A 23345-nucleotide genomic window follows, 5' to 3' on the forward strand; every position below is an offset into this window, starting at 1 on the left:
GCAGGCTCCCTGAAGGATTGCGGTGACAGACCCACCCATTCGCACAACACCATCTGCACTTTCAAGGGATCACGGTCACATCCGTGAACGACCCTCTCCAGGTCTTGGCCCTCAAACAAGAGGTAGAAACACTACTTCAAAAACAAGCCATCTGTCTCGTAGAACACACCTATTCAAGGTATTTCTTGGTGCCAAAAAAGGACGGTGGCCTTTGTCCCATCTTAGACCTGAGACACCCCAACAGGTTCTTAAGGGAGAGGATGTTCCAGATGGTCACACATCGCCACATCCTCCAGTCTGTCCGGCCGGGCAACTGGTTTACAACAGTGGACCTGAAAGATGTGTATTTTCACATTTCTATCCGTCCAGCACACAGGAGATATCTCTGCTTCGCCTTTCAGAGGAGTGTCTTCGAGTTCTCTGTGCTGCCATTTGGCCTCACCTTACCCCCCAGCACATTTTCAAAGTGCATGGATGCCATCCTAGCTCCCTTGCAGCTGCAAGGGATCGGGGTGATGAATTACCTGGACAACTGGCTGATTTATTCAACCTCAGCGATGCAAAAAGCTGGTGCAGAGTACAATTTATTTGGGTCTCCAGCTGGATTCCCTTACAATGCGAGCCTACCTGTCGGACGACAAGGTAGCTGCTATTTGCAACTCCCTGGCCCTGTTTCAACCAGGGTCCATTGTGCAATTAACCCTTTGTGGTCCATTTATTCAGCGCGTCTCAGGCGCGTCAGGTCTAATTTATTTTCACACACGCAGTTTATTTTAGACGCGCTGTTTAAAAGTATTTTTTTTCACAGTAAAACAGGTTTAAAAGGCACTGCATATCAACAGGACACTCAGTACTGCCCTGCCCCACCCTTTGTTCGCTGTATTTTTCACATACCTCTTCACAGTCGTGCATACCGATAAATCATCTCCTGATCACTCATTTTATCAACTCCTCAATAATGTGATCCAAGTCATTAATTTATTACTATAGCATCTCAAAAAGCTCTGCAAATGTCTGTGATATTCCTTGAGCGCTGGATGCAGAAGCAGCTATCTTGTTTGTTTATGTCCGTGTTATCTCTGTGGTGCCGGGGCTATCTGTATTGCTCAGATACGCCCCTTTTTTTTCTCGGCTTCTCTCAGCTCCTATTGGTCTCACTTGGCCATTGAATGGTTTTCTTGGCTTTTTCTGGAGAAAAAACGACTAGAGACCTGTTTTTTACGTCTTTTTGATGATGTCGGACAGGGTCCCATATCAGACCGCAAAGGGTTAGTGTTGTGCCAGAAACTACTACTAGTGCCGCAGCGTCCTCAGCCATTCAACTGGGGTTACTTTACATGCACCCGCTTCAAGCGTGGCTCAATGCCTTTCGGCTACACCCCAAGCGTGACAGACACCATCGGCTGACAGTGTGCTGGAAAGCGCTACACTGGTGGAAGCAAGCCCCTCACCTGAGCGAAGGCATAAGGATGGGAGTCATTTACAACCATCAAGTGGTGACGACAGATGCATCCAACTCCAGCTGGGGGGCGGTCTGAGCAGGCAGAGGAGTCTGCGGATCCTGGTCGTGCCGCTGGATGTCCCTGCATATAACTGCACTAGAGCTGAGAGCAGTCCACCTCGCGCTGCAACATTTTCTCCCTGTGCTCCGAAACAAACATGTCCTTGTCCGCACGGACAACATGTCAGTGATTGCGTACATGAACCACCAGGGAGGGCTTCGGTCCCCGGAGTTACACCGCATAGCCTTTCGGCTGCTAATCTTGGCACAGCCGCACCTCCTGTCCCTCCCGGGCTGTACATCTCCCAGGAGTGGTGAACTGGGCAGCGGACCTTCTCTCCAGAGAGGGTCTCACACGTCAGAATGGCGAATGCACCCTCAGGTGGTGCAGCACATTTGGGAACGCTTCGGGGAAGCCCAGGTTGACCTCTTTGCCACGGCAGAGATGACCCATTGCTCTGTGTGGTTCCCCCTTCGCAGTTGCGCCTCTGCGCACGAATGGCCCAAAGCGCCTTTATAAGTTTTCCCGCCTATACCACTGCTCCCTGCCTTCCTTGAGAAGGTCAGGAGAGAGGAAGCGACAGTTCTCGTGGTGGCACCCAAATGGTCCAGGAGAACCTGATTTTTCGAACCTCTGCCAGCTGCTGCAGGGCCAGCCTTTGGAGATCCCACTGTGCATGGATCTCCTCAGTCAGGCGAAAGGCACCCTCTGGCACCCAGAACCAGGCAGACTCCAACTGTGGGTCTGGCCCCTGAACGGGACCATCTGTCCGCCCTAGGGCTCTCAGACGCCGTAGTGAGTACACTGCAGAACGCTAGGCTTTCTTCCACAAGAGCGTTGTATGCCTGTAAATGGAAATATTTTCAAAACTGGTGCATGGCCGGAGGCCATGATCCCATGTATTGCCCTATAGCAGTTATATTACAGTTTCTGCAAGATCTACTAGAGGCAGGTAAATCCCCCTCTACGTTGAAGGTGTACCTAGCAGCCATATATGCTTGCCATGATCCCATCGACTCAGTATCCCCGGGTGCTCATATACTGGCGACCCGTTTTCTAAAAGGTGCTCAGTGGTTAAGTCCTCCTATAAAGGACGTCCTCCCTGAATGGAGTCTAGACATGGTACTGGAAGCTCTCACTAAGGCCCAGTTTGAGCCCATAGATACCATAGAGCTGAAATATCTCTCTATGGAGACATCCTTTCTGTTAGCTATCACCTCCGCTAAGCGAGTCAGTGAGCTACAGGCACTGTCCATGCATAGTTCCTGTATGTGCATTTGGGATGATGGAAACAGGGTATCGTTGCGCACGAACCTTGCTTTCTTCCCTAATTTGATTACAGCATTTCACTTGAATCAATCAGTGGAACTAGAGGCTTTCCGTCCCCCTCACTTTGCGGAGCAGTCGGATAGGAGATTAAATTCCCTCTGCCCAGTTCGGGCATTGAGATGCTATGTGAACAGAACAAGAGTGCCGCGTCAGTCTGACCAGCTCTTCGTTTGTCATGGTGAACGGACCCGAGGTCAAGCCCTCTATAAGCAGCGACTGTCCCATTGGATTGTGGACATGGTTTCAAACTGCACATACTAATGCCGGCCTACCCCCACCATCATTGGCAGTCATCTTCGAATTGAAAGGGAACGCAGTGACTATTTATTACCTCGGTGAGGTGGGACCGAGGACATCACTCCATGGAGGGGCCAATCGGTAGCTTTGATATTAAATGCTCAGCAGGCAGGCATATCCCAAAAGTATTGTTTGGCGGTCATCTTCTCTTTCAAGGAACCGGGGTTACATCCATGACCTGTCCTCGTTTCTGTCCTTGTCTGCTGTTCTCTATTTATTTTTATTTATTTAATGTGAGCTATTCTTGACTGTTTGTCTTGCCTACAGACTTGTTTATCTGCCTTCCTCGATCAGTATTACATTTTGGAGGGTTCAATACAAAAGTACTTGAGGTATTCATGCTTGCTTACTAAAAAAGTAAATGGCAGTAACGGCTGCAGGATTTAATTCTTGGCTGGGCCCCAAATTTTCATGGACGGGCCGTGTGTGACGTAATGACGTAATTACTAATATATATATATATATATATATATATATATATATATATATATATATATATATACAGACGTGCTCAAATTTGTTGGTACCCTTACAGCTCATTGAAATAATGCTTCATTCCTCCTGAAAAGTGATGAAATTAAAAGCTATTTTATCATGTATACTTGCATGCCTTTGGTATGTCATAGAATAAAGCAAAGAAGCTGTGAAAAGAGAAGAATTATTGCGTATTCTACAAAGATATTCTAAAATGGCCTGGACACATTTGTTGGTACCCCTTAGAAAAGATAATAAATAATTGGATTATAGTGATATTTCAAACTAATTAGTTTCTTTAATTAGTATCACACATGTCTCCAATCTTGTAATCAGTTAAATGGAGAAAAGTAGTCACTGTGCTGTTTGGTATCATTGTGTGCACCACACTGAACATGGACCAGAGAAAGCAAAGGAGAGAGTTGTCTGAGGAGATCAGAAAGAAAATAATAGACAAGCATGGTAAAGGTAAAGGCTACAAGACCATCTCCAAGCAGCTTGATGTTCCTGTGACAACAGTTGCAAATATTATTAAGAAGTTTAAGGTCCATGGAACTGTAGCCAACCTCCCTGGGCACGGCCGCAAGAGGAAAATCGACCCCAGATTGAACAGAAGGATAGTGCGAATGGTAGAAAAAGAACCAAGGATAACTGCCAAAGAGATACAAGCTAGTACGTCAGTTTCTGATTGCACCATCCGTCGCTTTTTGAGCGAAAGTGGGCTCCATGGAAGAAGACCCTGGAGGACTCCACTTTTGACAGAAAAACATAAAAAAGCCAGACTGGAATTTGCTAAAATGCATATTGACAAGCCACAATCCTTCTGCGAGAATGTCCTTTGGACAGATGAGTCAAAACTGGAGCTTTTTGGCAAGTCACATCAGCTCTATGTTCACAGACGAAAAAATGAAGCTTTCAAAGAAAAGAACACCATACCTACAGTGAAACATGAAGGAGGCTCGGTTATGTTTTGGGGCTGCTTTGCTCCGCCTGGCACAGGGTGCCTTGAATCTGCGCAGGGCACAATGAAATCTCAAGACTATCAAGGCATTCTGGAGCGAAACGTACTGCCCAGTGTCAGAAAGCTCTGTCTCAGTCGCAGGTCATGGGTCCTCCAATAGGATAATGACCCAAAACACACAGCTAAAAGCACCCAAGAATGGATAAGAACAAAACATTAGACTACTCTGAAGTGGCCTTCTATGAGTCCTGATCTGAATCCTATCGAACATCTATGGAAAGAGCTGAAACTTGCAGTCTGGAGAAGGCACCCATCAAACCTGAGACAGCTGGAGCAGTTTGCTCAGGAAGAGTGGGCCAAACTACCTGTTAACAGGTGGTCTCATTGAGAGCTACAGAAAACGTTTGATTGCAGTGATTGCCTCTAAAGGTTGTGCAACAAAATATTAGGTTAGCGGTCCCATCATTTTTGTCCATGCCATTTTCATTTGTTTTATTATTTACAATATTATGTTGAATAAAAAATCAAAAGCAAAGTCTGATTTCTATTAAATATGGAATAAACAATGGTGGATGCCAATTACTTTTGTCAGTTTCAGTTATTTCAGAGAAAATTGTGCATTCTTCATTTTTTGTGGAGGGGTACCAACAAATTTGAGCACGTCTGTATATATATACTGAGGGCACTCTAGAATTATACTGTCACTGTGTATGGTTCATGTAAAAAGGAGATGTAGTAGTAAATGGTGTTAAGTTATAAGTCATACTTTTTATGGAATGTTGTTTTTTTTATCTATTATTAATAATAGAATATAAAAATGACAGCTTTTGCCAAAGAGCTGCCAATGTAAATGATGATCTCATTATATTAATCTAGCTAGGAAAAAAACTTAGCTATCAGAAATAGCACCATATTCTCCAAGAACACACACTCCACCAAAAAAAGGCAGATTTACCACTAGCTTAACCACTAGCTTTACCATAACGTTAGCTAGCTACAATTCATTACCACACATAAAGCAAATGACTAACAAAAGCTCTCAAATTTATTTGACTTCCCAGAGTAAGCTTAAAGTAAAAAAGCTCTCAAACAGTGACTATTAAAATGCATGTTACTTCCCTTATAGTGAGCTTAAAAAACTGTCAGTTCTGTGGGGACATGAGTTGAGGATAACATACATCTCAGCTGCATTAGTTCAACTGAATTCAAGTTGGTAAAATTACATGTAGGTACTTACAGTAGTTGGTTTCAATCAGATGACTGCTTCACTAAAGTAGGCGGCAGGGCTTGCTTTTGAAGATGGTGATGATTTCTTCATAGTCCATAGAATCACAAGTCTCTCTCAAACGATAACAGAAACAGTGAATTTAAGCGAGCTGTACACATCGAGCTAGCGGCTGATTTGATTTTGTTCACACTTGAGAAGAGCCATTCCACTGTGCACGTTGTCAAGTCAAAGAAGTTTCACTGATTCCTGGTAGTGGCGCATTTGTTGATTTTGTCGGTTTGTTTTCTTTTTACAACATTAAAAAGACTGGATTGTCGGGACATAGCTAATGCATAAGACGCAAATACAGCTACCGTTTACTGCAAAGTTGACTAAACTTTCTGTAGGTAATTAGATAGATAATTGCAAATGTAAAAACAGCAGCTGCTAGCAAGCTGGTTGCACGCGTGCCTTGCAGTGAAAAGAAAAATTGCCTGTACGTTAAAGACATTGCATGGTCAGACGATCATTCTACAAACTTTGGCGTACGTGGGATTTGCTTTTACATTCGGCTTGGCATGAAAAAATAAAAATTGTCAAATCGCTCCATAACTGGGTGGGCCCATGAGCAAAATAGGTGGGCCCAGGCCCCTCAGGCCCAAACGTGGCGCAGCCCCTGGTAAATGGAGAAAAAAAACTTATTGAAACCAAGCAGTTCAAGCAAAAATGAAATAGTGCTGATCACGTTGCTGTTCATGACTCCTGCTCTGAACAACTTCTCCGTGCTCTAGGCTCAAATGAAAACTAAACCGAAACTTAAATATCAATTATAAAGAAATTATGTAAATGTTCTAACATTTACAAATCAAAGATAACATCAATGGTAATTTCATTACTGTGCCAGAAACACACGTTGAAATGGAAACTTGTTTTCTAGACCTGTTTTAGATAATAACTTTTATAACAATAAACAACATTTTATTAAACATTTTTTATTACTTTATTTACTATATATATATATATATATACATATATATATATATATATATATATACACAGTACTGTGCAAAAGTTTTAGGCATGTGTGAAAAAATGCTGTAAAGTAAGAATGCTTTCAAAAATAGACATGTTAATAGTTTATATTTATCAATTAACAAAATGCAAAGTGAGTGAACAGAAGAAAAATCTACATCAAATCAATATTTGGTGTGACCACCCTTTGCCTTCAAAACAGCATCAATTCTTCTAGGTACACTTGCACACAGTTTTTGAAGGAACTCGGCAGGTAGGTTGGCCCAAACATCTTGGAGAACTAACCACAGTTCGTCTGTGGATTTAGGCAGCCTCAGTTGCTTCTCTCTCTTCATGTAATCCCAGACAGACTTGATGATGTTGAGATCAGGGCTCTGTGGGGGCCATACCATCACTTCCAGGACTCCTTGTTCTTCTTTACGCTGAAGATAGTTCTTAATGACTTTCGCTGTATGTTTGGGGTCGTTGTCATGCTGCAGAATACATTTGGGGCCAATCAGATGCCTCCCTGATGGTATTGCATGATGGATAAGTATCTGCCTGTACTTCTCAGCATTGAGGAGACCATTAATTCTGACCAAATCCCCAACTCCATTTGCAGAAATGCAGCCCCAAACTTGCAAGGAACCTCCACTGTTGCCTGCAGACACTCATTCGTGTACCGCTCTCCAGCCCTTCGGCGAACAAACTGCCAAATTTTGACTCATCAGTCCAGAGCACCTGCTGCCATTTTTCTGCACCCCAGTTCCTGTTTTAGTGCATAGTTGAGTCGCTTGGCCTTGTTTCCACGTCGGAGGTATGGCTTTTTGGCCGCAAGTCTTCCATGAAGGCCACTTCTGACCAGACTTCTCTGGACAGTAGATGGGTGTACCAGGGTCCCACTGTAGAAGAACTGATGCTGTTTTGAAGGCAAAGGGTGGTCACACCAAATATGGATTTGATTTAGATTTTTCTTCTGTTCACTCACTTTGCATTTAGTTAATTGATAAATATAATCTATTAACATGTCTATTTTTGAAAGCATTCTTACTTACAGCATTTTTTCACACCTGCCTAAAACTTTTGCACAGTACTGTATATTCACACACACACACAAACGAAATATTAAATATTCTACAGTTTAGTATTTACTGTTTTTCAGGTAAGCATAAATATTTAGGAACATTTGTTGTATAATAACTAGAGAAAATTATCAATTTTGAATGTGACAACACTTTTATTCTGCTTTAATAAATATGATTAATCGTGAAATATTTTGAAATACCTATGTGGAAGGGTGGTGGGTAATTCACTGACACACACGGGAGACAGAAGGTTTTATTTGTAAACACCTCACAGGTGCCCAGTTTTATTTATTTTATTTTTCCTTTTTTATTTATTTTAGCCTGCAGAGGGATCTGTTGTCTGTGGCCTGTATACCAGCAACAGTAATCAGGACCACAGGTTACCAACACAGGTAATTGCAGGCGCTCTTACCTGTGTTGGGTGCTCAAAAATAATTATGAAAACCAAAGGCTAAATGAAAAAGAGAAAATAGAACACAGTAATAAAACTACAAAACAAAAGTGTCATTGTATGTAAAATAATGTAATTGTATGTAAAAATAATGTGATATCTTGTAACAATTGTAGGTCGCCCTGGATAAGGGCATCTGCTAAGAAATAAATAATAATAATGATAATAATAATAATAATAATAATAATAAAAGTGCTGCTTACGCAGTGACCCCACTGCCGCTATGCTGGTCAGCTCGGGTCTCCGTCCTACGCTTCGCTGTGCACTATATACTAGGGTGGTCAAGGTTCCCCTTATCACTACACACATCCCCTCAGGTACGTAACCATGTATTTTAATAAATAGTTTATTTAAGGCTGGCTGTCTTCCTCAGCCGTGCTTGCCTGATTTTATTCTCTCGCCCTCAGTGTTTGTTTACACTCGCCTCCTCAGCTAGTGTCACTGGGTTTCCCCAATCACGGCCACCCCAATGTACAACCAAGCGCAGTTCTTATGGGCCGAGCAATCCCCCAAGGCCCACCTCTCAGCCACTCAGAGACAGGGAAAGCCAACACACCCTCTTCCCCACCTCTCTGTGTCATCGCCATGACTGACAGGCGGATCTTGCAAAACTGCTGTTCCTGCAGAACCACGGACACACCAGATAGTCAGCACAGATCTCTCCTATTACAACCTATTTTTACAACGTCAAATGCCATGAAATAATTAAAACAAATACGGCCCTAATTATAATACAAACACAAAAGTATATTTCAGAAATACAAGAAATGGGTACAGACATGCAGTCTCTCAAAACATAAAGTATGGATTGTTTGTTAACAGGCTTGTCTCAGTTCTGCTACTGAACCACGCTGAATTCGCTTACATAGCAACGCATATGGCCAATAAGAAATGTTTGTGTGGGACGGGGCCCGGAAGGATAATTCTTTAAAGCGACAGTAGCCTAATGTACATATACACAACTTTAAAAGTGGTGCGGTGCGAGCGAGCATCCAAATTCAAGACCAAGGGAAGATATGGTGGGCCCTTTGAGGCGCAGGGCCCTATGCACTCGCATAGGCTGCATAGGCCTAAGGCTGGCCCTGGGTATGAGTATTGGTTTACAAGTGCAACAAATGAATAAGAGCAATGAGTTCCCTTTCAATTCGAAGACGACCACCAACGACATTATGTATGGGATATGCCTGCCCATTGGTTAGGTATCGCTGAGCTCTCCATACCAGAGCTGCTGATAGGCCCCTTCCTGGGATGACACACTTGGTCCCACCCACCAAGGGATTAAAACCGTCATCCTAAGGAAGCCATTTCTTTTTATCCTTCTCAAGATGGTAAGGTAAGACCTCTATGTCTAGCTGACCGTGTTGATAGAAAAGAGCTTCTCGAGTCGATTGTATTTTCCTTGCATTCGTGCTGAAAGCTGGCTCGCCACTTTCCTGGAATCAACAACTTTGAAAAGACATAGCCTTTTGCCTTTCTGTCTTTCAGCGGCCTCCACGCTTGCATGCTAGGCAGCTCCTTGTTATCCGTCTGTCATATGTGAGCGACTGCCTGTTCAGTCACCTGCGAGTGGTTGTCTATTTCTTTCTTGAGAGTACACAGTTCCTCCACGGGGCAAGGCCTTTCCGCATCCTCGCTGTTGAGTGACTCTTCCAGCAGTGCTCTCCTCCACGGGGCTAGGTCTTGCCGCATCCCTGCTGTCGAGTAGACGTCGCCAGCTGCATAGGCCCGCCCACCTCAGTGAGTTGGGCCTTGTAAACAAACAGTGTGCTCTCCCCTATCTATCTATTCTACCGTAGTCTGTTTCAACTCGCCCACCGTGGCTTCGGCCCTTGTGTCCCCCAGGTGCACGCTACGCGCTGACCAGGTGTGTGACCGTGCAGTTAGGGTAGGCACAATTGCATAGCTGCCCCCCGGTGCTTCAGTACCGCGGCGCACGCATAGCCCTTGGTACTTTGGTATCTCTGTTTGCAAGGTGCTTATTGCATACGGCACACGGTGCCCAGTGCTACAGTGTCAGTGCACAGACACAGCGCCGCACGATACACGGTGCACATAGTGCTCTCGGTACTCAGTACACACAGTGCTTGGTCCACTGCTACAGAGCTAGTGCACAAACGCACGGTGCTGCACGGTACACGGTGCACGGTACTCGCCGGTATCCACGGTGCACGGTGCATACGGTGATCGCTGCAGATTGCGACAGTGTCAGTGCACGAACTCACTGTGCTGCACGGTACACGGTGCACGTAGTGCTTATGGTACTCTGTGCGCATGGTGCTCCGTAGGCAGGTGTCTAGGACCTCGATGCCCTCTGCCTGCCCCGATTGTGTGACTGCACGTAGTCCAGGCTAGACATCCCTGTCCAGTTGCTGTGATCGAGACTGTGTGAAATAGCTCTCTGTCTCGAGTTTGCTGGAGTTCCCCTGCAATTTCTTTGCTGGAAGCCAGCTTGCCACTTCCCTGGAATCAGAAACCTCGCTTCTGTGAATTCAGCTATAAACGCTGCACAACTGTGCTGTGTTTCCTCTTTTTCTTTTCAACAGCCTGTTTTGTGTTTTCCTCCACTATTGCAGTTTAAAAAAAAAAAAACCTGCCTCTGCCGCACCCCAGTGTGGAGTTGACTCTGCTGGATTGTCGAGGCCCACCCTCTCAGTGCGCTTAAAAATTCCAGTTCACACACGTCCAGTTCGCGTTGCTGTGATGTCTGTTGTATTACCCTCACAGCTTTGCTGTTGTGTGAGTGTACCTGTGGATTTATTTCACTACCTTGCAGCTGAAAAAAATAAATAAATAAATAAATAAATATACAAACGTGATTCCTCCACCGGGACCCAGCCCGCATACTCGGTGGTCTGGTAAAAACAAAACAAAATCAGTTACCCACTGTGACAGGGTGGCTGGGCGGTGATGTCAGGACAGAAGCAGGAAAGTAAACAAACTGACACCAACAGTACTGGGCAGACACATGGCAAATGACATTTAATAGAGAAAAGTGTAAAGTATTGCATGCAGGCAATAAAAATGTGCATTATAAATATCATATGGGAGATACTGAAATTGAAGGGAACTATGAAAAAGACCTAGGAGTTTATGTTGACTCAGAAATGTCTTCATTTAGACAATGTGGGGAAGCTATAAAAAAGGCCAACAAGATGCTCGGATATATTGTGAGAAGTGTTGCATTTAAATCAAGGGAAGTAATGTTAAAACTCTACAATGCATTAGTAAGAACTCACCTAGAATATTGTGTTCAGTTCTGGTCACCTCGTTACAAAAAGGATATTGCTGCTCTAGAAAGAGTGCAAAGAAGAGCAACCAGAATTATCCCGGGTTTAAAAGGCATGTCGTATGCAGACAGGCTAAAAGAATTCAATCTATTCAATCTTGAACAAAGAAGACTACGCAGTGATCTGATTCAAACATTCAAAATCCTAAAAAGTATAGACAATGTCGACCCAGGGGACTTTTTTGACCTGAAAAAAGAAACAAGGACCAGGGGTCACAAATGGAGATTAGATAAAGGGGCATTCAGAACAGAAAATAGGAGGCACTTTTTTACACAGAGAATTGTGAGGGTCTGGAACCAACTCCCCAGTAATGTTGTTGAAGCTGACACCCTGAGATTCTGGGATCAATAAGCTACTAACAACCAAACGAGCAAGATGGGCTGAATGGCCTCCTCTCATTTGTAAACTTTCTTATGTTCTTATGTTCTTAGTACTGCAGTTAAAGGCGGCGCCATTTTATTTAAATACAAAGATAAATCAAAGGTTTAACACAAAGAAACTTGCTCACAGAGCGAAATAAAAAGGTTAAACAAAACAAATCTCGAACACAAAACAACACAGGTCAGGCTGGGCAGTAGCCTTCACTGTTCCTGTATTATTATTATTTAGTTTAGTTTTCGCTCTCATTTTGTTTTCTCTCTCCCCTCGCTCTCTCTCTCTCCGCTCCTCTCATACACCGACCCGAGTACAGCGAGCTGCAGGCTTTTATGCAGGTGACCATCTCCCGATTAGCAACAAATGAATCACTTAATTAATTCGGGAGATGGCCACCTTCTGCATGAGGTTTTTAATTACATCCACACTACTAAACAAAACAATAATAAAAAAACCCAATGTGGCTACGCCGCTATATGTATACATAAATAACAAAACAATAACAAAACCTACGGCGCATGGCTCTCGCCGTGATTTAAATACAAATAAACAATAACGAAACATACGACGCTTCGCCGTCAATAAATACAACTAAATCATAAAACACAAAGCAAATACAAAATAACACTGCACAGGGGCAGAGGGGGAAACCCCTTTCAAAAAATAAACAAACAAATACGTACAGTGCTCGTCCTGTTACATATCCCCCCTCTTGTGCGCAGCACACATGGTCCAACGGCCACCTCCCCCCTTAGTCCCTAAGTCCCGGCTAACAGTCCCGGCCCAGGAACAGGGGAAGCAAGGTGTCTCCGGGGGCGGCCACGGCGGGATGTTCTCCTCCCACCCAAACAACTGTAGCGTCCCGGTGGACCGCACACAGGCTGGCTCCTCCAGCCAAGGAAATTTTGGGGGTGGTCTCCGGACCTCCCCCCCCCTTCTTCATGGCCGGCAGCTCCCCTCCGTCGGGCTCCGACCACAATTTCTTCTGCTGCGAAACCCTGAGTGCACCGAGCTGCAGGCTTTTATGCAGGTGACCATCTTCCGATTAGCAACTAATTTGCAGTTTCTGCAAGATTTGTTAGAGGCGAGTCGATCCACCTCTACATTGAAAGTGTACCTAGCAGCCATATCTGCATGCCATGTCCCCACTGACTCAGTGTCCTGGATGCTTATATATTAGCAACCTATTTTTTGAAGGGTGCTCTCCCCAAATACAGCCTTGATGTTGTACTGGAGGCTCTCACGAAGGCCCCGTTTGAGCCTATACACTCCATAGAGTTGAAATATCTGTCTATGAAGACAGTCTTCCTCTTGGCTATCACCTCCACAAAACGGGTCAGTGAGCTGCAGTCGCTGTCAGTGCACAGCTCTTGTGTGCGTATTTGGGACGATGGTAGCAGGGCGTCACTGCATACAAATCCTGCTTTCCTCCCCAGGTGATTACAGCCTTCCACATGAATCAGTCTGTGGAATTAGAGTCTTTCCATCCACCTCCGTTTGCTTCGGAGGAGGATTGGAGATTGAAATTCTTCTGCCCAGTGCTGGCATTAAGGTGTTATGTGGTTAGACCAGAGCTCTGCGGCAAACAGCCCCTCTCAAAGCAGAGTTTGTCACATTGGATTGTGGACACAGTCTCGACTGTGTATGATGGTGCTGGCTTGCCCCCACCTGGTAGGGTAGCCGCACACTCCACTAGAGGGTTGGCTACATCTTGGGCCCTTTTCAGAGGGGCCTTGCTGTCCGATATTTGTACTGCGGCTAGCTGGGCTACGCCACATACTCTCTCCAGGATCAACCGCTTTAATGTGGTAGATCCTGCCCTGCCTTCATTAGGCATGAGGGTCCTTGAGGGTGTAAGCTCACACCGCTAACGATTGGCTTATGCGGTTTTGATGCGTCCCTCATATGCTGCCGTTCCTTCTCCCTCGCGACGGCTCTGGTATACATTATCCCATACATAATGTCATTGGTGATCGTCTTCGAATTGAAAGGGAACGTTAGGTTACTTACCGTAACCCTGGTTCCCTGAAAGAGAAGATGAGCACCAACCCTGAGGTCGCATCGGTCGCCCACACGGGTTCGATGAAAAAAGAGAAATGGCTTCCTCAGGGTGATGGTTTTAATCCCTCGGTGGGCGGGACCGAGTGCGTCATCCCAGGAAGGGGCCTATCGGCAGCTCTGGTATAGAGAGCTCAACGATACCTACCCAATGGGCAGGCATATCCCATACATAATGTCGTTGGTGGTCGTCTTCTCTTTCAGGGAACCAGGCTTACGGTAAGTAACCTAACGTTCTCTGTACACCCTTTTGTGGATATATTCCTTGTGCTTGGCTCTGGATGTAGTGACAAAATACATAAACAATGCATGCACTGAATAAGGATTCCAGGACAGTTAAGATTAATATTTATTCTCAGAACAAATGATAGTGTTGTGTTTTAGGGGTCATCCAAAATGATCATCAATTACAGCAAACGTACACAGCATGCTCTTTTTAAAAGCCCCCCCCAAAAGTGTACATAAAAATGTTGATATCAGAAGCATGCCCTATATTTTCAAAAGTAACACCATAGTGAAAGTGAAAATAGACACTTTACTGTATCCACACGTAGGAATTGCAGAATTTAAGCACCGGTTAAAAATGTGATAAAAATCAAGAGAACCATAATCTGTATTAATTGGCTATGGATTTCTAAAGTGGTAACAGTTGTTATTATGTTATTTTCTGTGTCCCTTAAAAAAAAATGAAATAAATGAAACTCATTGTTTGTGAGTGGAAATTAGCTTTCCGTATACCAAGAGAAGTAGCTCGTCATTTTAAGGTAAATTATATTTTATTACAAGTCCCCCAACAAGTTTGTATGTTTACTATTTATACTGAAAAATACTTATTCATGTCAAACAGGATTGTATTGTTGTAGGCCTAGTTAGTTCAACAGATTGTATTTTAGCAAATACAAATATATTTCAAGAAATATGTTGTGTTTTATAATGTGATTTTGCAATAAAACTGAGTAGTATTGCGCGACAAGCAGGATTTTTCAAACTGGCTGTATTATTTTTGTTAAAATAAGCTTTTTTGTACTGGTTACTGTACGAGAAACTGATTTTATACATATTATTATTGTATGTATGTGAATAAATTGTGCCTGTATTTGCAAACGGGGAATACAGTAACAAACATTTTTTACCACTTGTAATGGGATGAGTTACACGTGTGGGTCATCACTGGATAATAGTAATAGCAGAAATCCCTATCGATCTGTGAAGACATTGAGAGTTGGAGATACTACAGCAAACAGTCAATGATCAAAAGTATATACAGTACATAGTATTTCATCTTATTTTTGCAGTTTTGCTTGTTTACTTTTGTTTTGTATTGGTATTTGATTGCAAATATGGCAGCATACATCAATTCTGAGAACGGGAGCGATGAAGAGTTTGAGCCATGTTCGGAGGATTACAAAAGCAGCGACAGTACTTGGAGTATCTTTTACAGTGCTGTGACAAAATACTGTAAAGTCATAAATATATGTGACCAAAATATTTTGCACCAGAAATTTTGGCGATCTGTTGCAATATACGAAGTATGTATTGTTACTGGAATTTGATTTCGTGCCAAAATATATTTTTTTTCATACACGAAAAACGCATAATGAAAGGCTCACAAATATTTATGGCTATACAGTACTGAGGCAGGGGACCCCTGCACGTGAACATGTGTTTGTTTGTGTGCTTTTATGTTTAATTAAATAATTGTTGCTAGCGGGCACTCGGTTGGGACTTGCTGTCTACTGTGTTTGGTTGAGGGGAAAGGCAGCAAGCGATTGGTTGTGCTAATCTCTGACCAGTAGGTGGGCGTGTCCCAACTGAGTGTCCGCTTCCTTAACAACATCCGGTCAAACTTGGTCGAGGCTGTTGCAAGGCCATGAGACTCTGCGCTATGGAGGTCTGGAATCCCGCTGGAGAGAACTGGAGACTGCTGACGACTGCATGTGTTAACCAGGGTCAGGGTTCCAGCATTCACGCAAGAAGAAACTGCAACCACCGGCAGTCATGTGTATACCAGGGCTGGGGTAGGAACAGAGCTTAGTTTCGGGCAACAAAAGCCTGCAGTATAGAGAGAGGTATATTCCAGTGTATGTGGTTCTGTGTTTACTTTCTGTTCTGTTTTATGTTAATAAATCCTGCGCGCTTGTGGGGTGTGACAAATACACCAATCCTTTGTGTCTCTCCACTTACTCAGCTGCATACCCATGCAAGTGACAGACACCCTGTCACAAGTACTTGCAAAGTACAGCACTGGGTTTGAGGATGTGAAGCAATTTTCTAAGGCAAGCAGATCACATGCAATGCTTGCGCCAAGCAGTGCTGTGCTTTGTTACAATCCCTCCCACACAAGGTAAGCGGAGACCACAGAAAAGTGCAGTTTGCTATGAAAAACAAATCCAAAAGGATAGCAATCTCGGGGTTCCCAATATAACTCAGGTATGTATATGGCGGCCCCTTTAAGATCCTTGGTGGACCTCTGTGATGGACAGGTTGCAGGAACGCTGATTGGATGTAAGGTCTCCGCCAACCGGATTCTCTGAAGCACGAGGGGGCGAGACGGTATATAACAGCTGCAGGCTCGATACGAGAGGGAGAAGGAGACGACAGGCGAACTGACGAATAACGAGACATCAATACTGAGAGAGAACCACCCAGCAACCACCATTATTATGTTCAAGCCGCTACACAGGCCCTTACTACACAGGCCCTTATTCATGGTTGTGTGAACCCTCTGGAGCCTCCACTGAGGGAGAGAGAGGATGGACAACCAATCTGAAACAAGGCAGCGACTGTGAGAGTGAGAAGGGAAGCCGGATAGGAGTCCAAGTGACGAGCCAAGAGGAACTGCAGCTGGAGTTTCTGTGTGTCTGTGTGTGTGTTACGATGCCTCCCCCATCCTTCTGTCTACCCCATGCCCTTTCCCCCTCTATATATTATTCAGGCTACTGTTCCTTTTAGAGATAAGAGCAGTTATAAGAACATAAGAAAGTTTACAAACGAGAGGAGGCCATTCAGCCCATCTTGCTCGTTTGGTTGTTAGTAGCTTATTGATCCCAGAATCTCATCAAGCAGCTTCTTGAAGGATCCCAGGGTGTCAGCTTCAACAACATTACTGGGGAGTTGGTTCCAGACCCTCACAATTCTCTGTGTAAAAAACGTGCCTCCTATTTTCTGTTCTGAATGCCCCTTTATCTAATCTCCATTTGTGACCCCTGGTCCTTGCTTCTTTTTTTCAGGTCAAAAAAGTCCCCTGGGTCGACATTGTCTTTACCTTTTAGGATTTTGAATGTTTGAATCAGATCACTGCGTAGTCGTCTTTGTTCAAGACTGAATAGATTCAATTCTTTTAACCTGTCTGCATACGACATGCCTTTTAAACCCAGGATAATTCAGTTTGCTCTTCTTTGCACTCTTTCTAGAGCAGCAATATCCTTTTTGTAACGCGGTGACCAGAACTGAACACAATATTCTAGATGAGGTCTTACTAATGCATTGTAAAGTTTTAACATTACTTCCCATGATTTAAATTCAACACTTTTCACAATATATCCGAGCATCTTGTTGGCCTTTTTTATAGCTTTCCCACATTGTCTAGATGAAGACATTTTTGAGTCAACATAAACTCCAAGGTCTTCTTCATAGATTCCTTCTTCAATTTCAGTATCTCCCATATGATATTTAAAATGCACATTTTTACTGACTGCGTGCAGTACCTTAAACTTTTCTCTATTATTTACTATGTGTCTGCCCAGTTCTGATTGCTGTCTAGATGATTTTGAATGACCTTTGCTGCTGCAACAGTGTTTGCCACTCCTCCTATTTTTGTGTTGTCTGCAGATTTAACAAGTTTGCTTACTATACCAGAATCTAAATCATTAATTTATCATTAATGGGCAGCAGTGTGGAGTAGTGGTTAGGGCTCAGGACTCTTGACCGGAGGGTCGTGGGTTCAATCCCCAGTGGGGGCCACTGCTGCTGTACCCCTGAGCAAGGTACTTTACCTAGAATGCGCCAGTAAAAACCCAACTGTATAAATGGGTAATTGTATGTAAAAATAATGTGATATCTTGTAACAATTGTAAGTCACCCTGGATATGGGTGTCTGTTAAGAAATAAATAATAATAAAAATAATAATGTAGATTAGGAATAGCAGAAGACCTAATACTGATCCCTGAGTAAAATGCAAGAAATGCATGCACATGTGCATGCATTTCCTTGAATCCCTACTGTGTTCAGTTTGAGAATTAATCTTTTATGCGGGACTTTGTCAAAAGCTTTCTGGAAATCTAAATAAACCATGTCGTATGCTTTGCAATTATCCATTGTCGATGTTGTATCCTCAAAAAAATCAAGCAGGTTAGTTAGACAAGTTCTCCCTTTCCTAAACCCATGCTGACTGTCTCCCAGGATACTGTTACCATATAGGTCATTTTCCATTTTGGATCTTATTATAGTTTCCATAAGTTTACTGTGAGCGAAAGTGCTCTATTTTGTAAGACTCTGGCTGAATATGCTATTCTAAAGACTGAGTCGGAAACAGAAATGGCGAACCAATAGGTGAGATTTTATTTACAAAGTAGAGACAAAACTAAATATGAGCACCAAAATAAAAACTAACCCAGGTCTGGGCACTAACTCACTTTTCAAGCCCTGACTATTGATTAGGGAGTGGCTAATCCACACCCTAATAATAAAGAAGAACTGTACACACAAACATAATGCAATTAAATCCCATAAAGATTTACTTTAAGTCCACTGGTACATGCACCTTTTCTTTTCAGTCTTTTAATTGTCCACACTTGGTGCACTTAGTCCAGTAAAGAAAAAAGAAACACAGCATCTCTTTCTTGTTCCTGGGTAATCACGTTGGCTTGCCAGCCACTCCACCAATTGAGTATAGGAATATGTATTCCGGTTGTAATGCTTGTACTCACAGCTTGTTGTAGCGTTGCAGGTAAGTTTATATCCAATTTCAAAGCAGTGTCTTCAGTATTACTGTTCTGTCCTTTGCGTTGAATTGCGTACACCAAACGCTTATTTTTAAACAGCGCACCTCGCTGTATTTACGTATTTCATCGTCCTTTGAAGACTGTCCCTTACAGCCTCTGCTCGCTGTATATCCGTATCACCGTTTAGTTTAGTACTAACAATATTTTCCACTCTTTGGCCCCAACAGGCACGTCCTGCTAGGATTTTTTTATAACGCTTAAAAACAATCCAACACTCAGGCCTCACTGCCGTACCACCACCACCCTTGCTACAAAACACTCCCCTTTTTATTACCCAGAATCCCGCCGTTACAGAGCCCCTGAGTTCCAGGAACTAGGGGAATTGTAGTCTTTTAAGCGGCGGCCATTTTAAAACAAACGAAAAGAAAATCTTGTGACCAACAGTACAGTTATCGCTGTTCTTTATATAGAAATCCCTACTACTTCTATCGGGACTAACACCCGATAACCCTCTATTTATCACATTACGTATAATAGAAGTCAGGCTTATTGGTCTGTAGTTACCTGGTTCGGATTTGTCTCCTTTTTTATGGATCGGTATTACGTTCGCAATTCTCCAGTCTGTCGGTACAACCCCTGTGTCAAGAGACTGCTGCATGATCTTGGTTAGCAGTTTGTAAATAACTTCTTTCATTTCTTTGAGTACTATTGGGAGGAGCTACCATCCTGTCTCCCTCCTACCCTTCCTCTCCAAAACCCTTGAGTGGGCTGTACACCGCCAGCTCTCTGCTCTCCTGTCCAACCACTCTCTGCTCGACCCTCTCCAATCTGGCTTCCGCTCTGCTCACTCCACCGAAACCGCCCTCCTGTCTGTCACTGACTCACTAAACTCTGCCCAAGCTGCCTCTCTCTCCTCTGTCCTAATTCTCCTCGACCTCTCTGCTGCCTTTGACACTGTCGATCACTCTATTCTACTATCCTCTTTTGCTGACCTGGGAATCTCTGGCACTGCTCTAGCCTGGTTCTCCTCCTAAATCTCCAACCGCACTTACCAGGTAACCTGGCGTGGAGCAACCTCCACACCTCACCCTCTCTTAACGAGTCCCCCAAGGGTCAGTCTTGGGTCCTCTCCTGTTCTCTCTTTAAACCCATTCCCTGGCTCCCCTCATCTCATCCTATGGTATCTCATACCATTTCTATGCTTATGATGCTCAGATTTTCCTCTCCTTCCCCAGCTCTGACTCCACCATCCCCTCCTGTATCTCTGTCTGTCTGTCTGCTTTCTCCTCCTGGATGCACTCGCATCACCTCAAAGTCAACCTCTCTAAATCTGACCTCCTTTTCTTTCCCTCCTCCTCCTCTGATCTCTCTATCTCCATTCCTCTGGAATCTACCACACTCTCTCCATCCTCCTCAGCTAAAAATCTCAGAATCACCCTGGACCCCTGCCTCTCTTATTCCCAGCACATCTCCACTCTGGTACGCACTTGCCGATTCTTCCTGAGCAACATACGTAGAATCCGACCCTTCCTCACCAACTACGCCATCCCGCGCCTGATCCAGGCCCTGGTACTCTCCCTAGACTACTGCAACTCCCTCCTGGCTGGCCTCCCTGCATCCGCCACCTATCCGCTCCAGCTCACCCAGAACTCCGCTGCTCGCCTGGCGTTCTCTCTGACTCGTTTCTCCTACGCAACTCCACTGCTCCGCTCACTCCACTGGCTCCCGATCACCGCTCACATCCAGTTCAAGACTCTTGTACTAGCCTACAGATGCCTTGACCAGACTGCACCCAGCTACCTCCAGACCCTCATCTCTCCCTACACCCCCACTCGACCTCTTCGTTCCTCCTGCACTAGAAGACTGGCTCTACCGCCTCTAAGTTTCCCTGCTCCAGAGCCCGCTCCTTCTCCTCCCTCGCCCCGCAGTGGTGGAATGACCTTCCTACAGATGTCAGGACTGCCCAGTCCCTGACCACCTTCCGGCGCCTCCTCAAGACTTACCTCTTCAGACAGTACCTGTAGAACTCCTCTTTTCCCTCTGGACACTTTATCACTCTTCCTTAAAGCGCTTTACTTGCTGTTATCTGCTCCCTATTTTACTGCATTTAATCCTGTACTTTAGAGTACTGTAATCTCTGTCACAAGTGTTATTTAATCTGTAGTATTTTGTATTTAATTATATCCTGATGTAACTATCACTGAGACTGTTATCTACCCCGTTATTGAATCGTATTTTGTCATATACTTGTACTTGCTAGAACCAAAGTCATTGTATTTTATCTTGCTCTTAATTGTATTAATACTTGTACTGTGATTCTTGAAATGTATTTTTGTTTACGACTGTAAGTCGCCCTGGATAAGGGCGTCTGCTAAGAAATAAATAATAATAATAAATAATAATCTCACCCGGCCCAGGGGATTTGTTTATTTTAAGAGCTCCTAGTCCCTTTAACACTTCTGCCTGTGTTATGCTAAAGTTATTTAAAACTGGATAGGAACAGGTCAACATTTGGGGCATGTTGTCCGTATCCTCCTTTGTAAAAACTTGTGAAAAGTAATCATTTAATATATTTGCTATTTTTTTTCTTCGTCTATGATTTTGCCATTTGTATCTCTTAGACATTTAACCTCCTCTTTGAATGTTTTCTTGCTGTTATAATATTGGAAAAACATTTTGGAATTGATTTTAGCCCCCTTAGCAATGTTCATTTCTATCTCTCTCTTGGCCTTTCTAACTTCCTTTTTGACTTGCGTTTGCAGTTCCGAGTACTTTTTCTGTGTACTTTGTTTTTGGTCCCTTTTAAACGCTCTGTAAAGTGCCTTTTTTCGCTGAATATTTTTTTAAATTGATCTATTAAACCATTTTGGCCATTTTGTTTTAGGTTTAGATTTGTCTACTTTTGGGATGTAATTGTTTTGCGCCTCCAGTACTACATTTTAAAAAAAAACAGCCATCCTTTTTCTGTGGATGTTTTCTCTGTTTTACTCCAATCTACTTCTGTTAGTCTCTGTTTCATACCTTCATAGTTTGCTTTTCTAAAATTGTAAACCTTAGCTTTAGTCATTACTTAAAATCAGTAGAAAATAAGATCAAATTCAAATAAGCGCAAAATAATATACAGTAAAGAATTACATTTAAGAGCGAGTTAGACTAAGAGCAGTTAACTTGCAGTAAAAATATTTGCTTATACGAGTAAAGTTGATTAACACTAGAAATGCCACGGCAGTCATTTTGACGGTTTGAGGTTTTCAAATTTAAATTACTCTGCGTGTCTGAAAGTTGCACGGTTGTCCGTTTATGACTTTTCCTAAATACATTTAAAATCGTTTCAACGGCAGGATTGCAAAAATAAGGAAGTTATAATCCCGCCACCTAGAACCGCCAAAGTTTACAATACATGTTTTTATTTTGAATATAACCTACAATATTCTATTTTTTTAATATACAAGCCTGTTGTTATCTCTACTGGATCTGGCAGCCATCAGTTCCTTTGTTTTGTACAAGGAATGCACCGGGGAAAATATCAGTAGGAGAGATTTCATCTTGAAGCTAGCCACAGAGCTTCGGCAGAAACATTTAGATCAGCAGGCTGCAGCAGCTCAAGCTGGATTCAGTGCTGCACCGACTGACACACACAAGAGAAAACATTTGTTACTTTCATTTTAAATTAAAAAATAATTTCGTTTTTACAGTTTATTTTGAAATGTTTATTTTATTATAGTTTTTCATTTTTTCAAGTAGTGCTTTATATGTGGTAAATTAGAAAATAAACCCTTTTACGTTTAATTGTTCGTTTAAATATGGTGTTTCGGCTGTGCAGATGTTTGATATGATGTGCTTGGATAAAACTTTTTAGTTGTATTTGATAGTTTGTCTTTCATTTTAATATTGATGTTGTTTAAAATGTAACCATCATAATGACTGCAGCAGCGGTTTTAGGTATGAGTATAACCGCGACGTTCCTGAATAAAACTATGACTTATATTCAATTGTTTGCCCTTCCATTATAATATTTATGTTGTTTTTAATACGCTGGTCAAATTGACCAGTCATGGTTGTTCTAGGTATAAATGCGGTCGTTCTAATATTAACAATGAATTGTATTTGAATTGTGTGGTGCTGTCTTTCAGTACCATTTATCATTCAAATTATCACCTTTGATATACATTTGCACATTGCTAACAACAATGCATCAGAGAAGAACTTAATAGGTCCACTGTCTTCTATAATCGCCTGTGTGCTGGAAAGGAATTGTGTGCTAACTGATGAAATTGACATCCCCGGTGGCTACAGTTCTTTTGCAGGAATATTTCGATAACTATGGTCAGCTGATTAAACACATTACCCTTAACAAATACTAT

General features: G+C 43.1%; 1 protein-coding gene across 1 annotated transcript in view; it reads left to right on the forward strand.

Moving 5' to 3' along the window:
- The window catches only part of zgc:195282 (uncharacterized protein LOC100192223 homolog), a 64352-nt gene that overhangs the window by 39353 nt on the left and 1654 nt on the right, over window positions 1-23345 (forward strand). The window lies entirely within an intron of this gene.

This window comes from Acipenser ruthenus, chromosome 2, assembly GCF_902713425.1.
Source record: "Acipenser ruthenus chromosome 2, fAciRut3.2 maternal haplotype, whole genome shotgun sequence".
NCBI classification, from domain to species: domain Eukaryota; kingdom Metazoa; phylum Chordata; class Actinopteri; order Acipenseriformes; family Acipenseridae; genus Acipenser; species Acipenser ruthenus.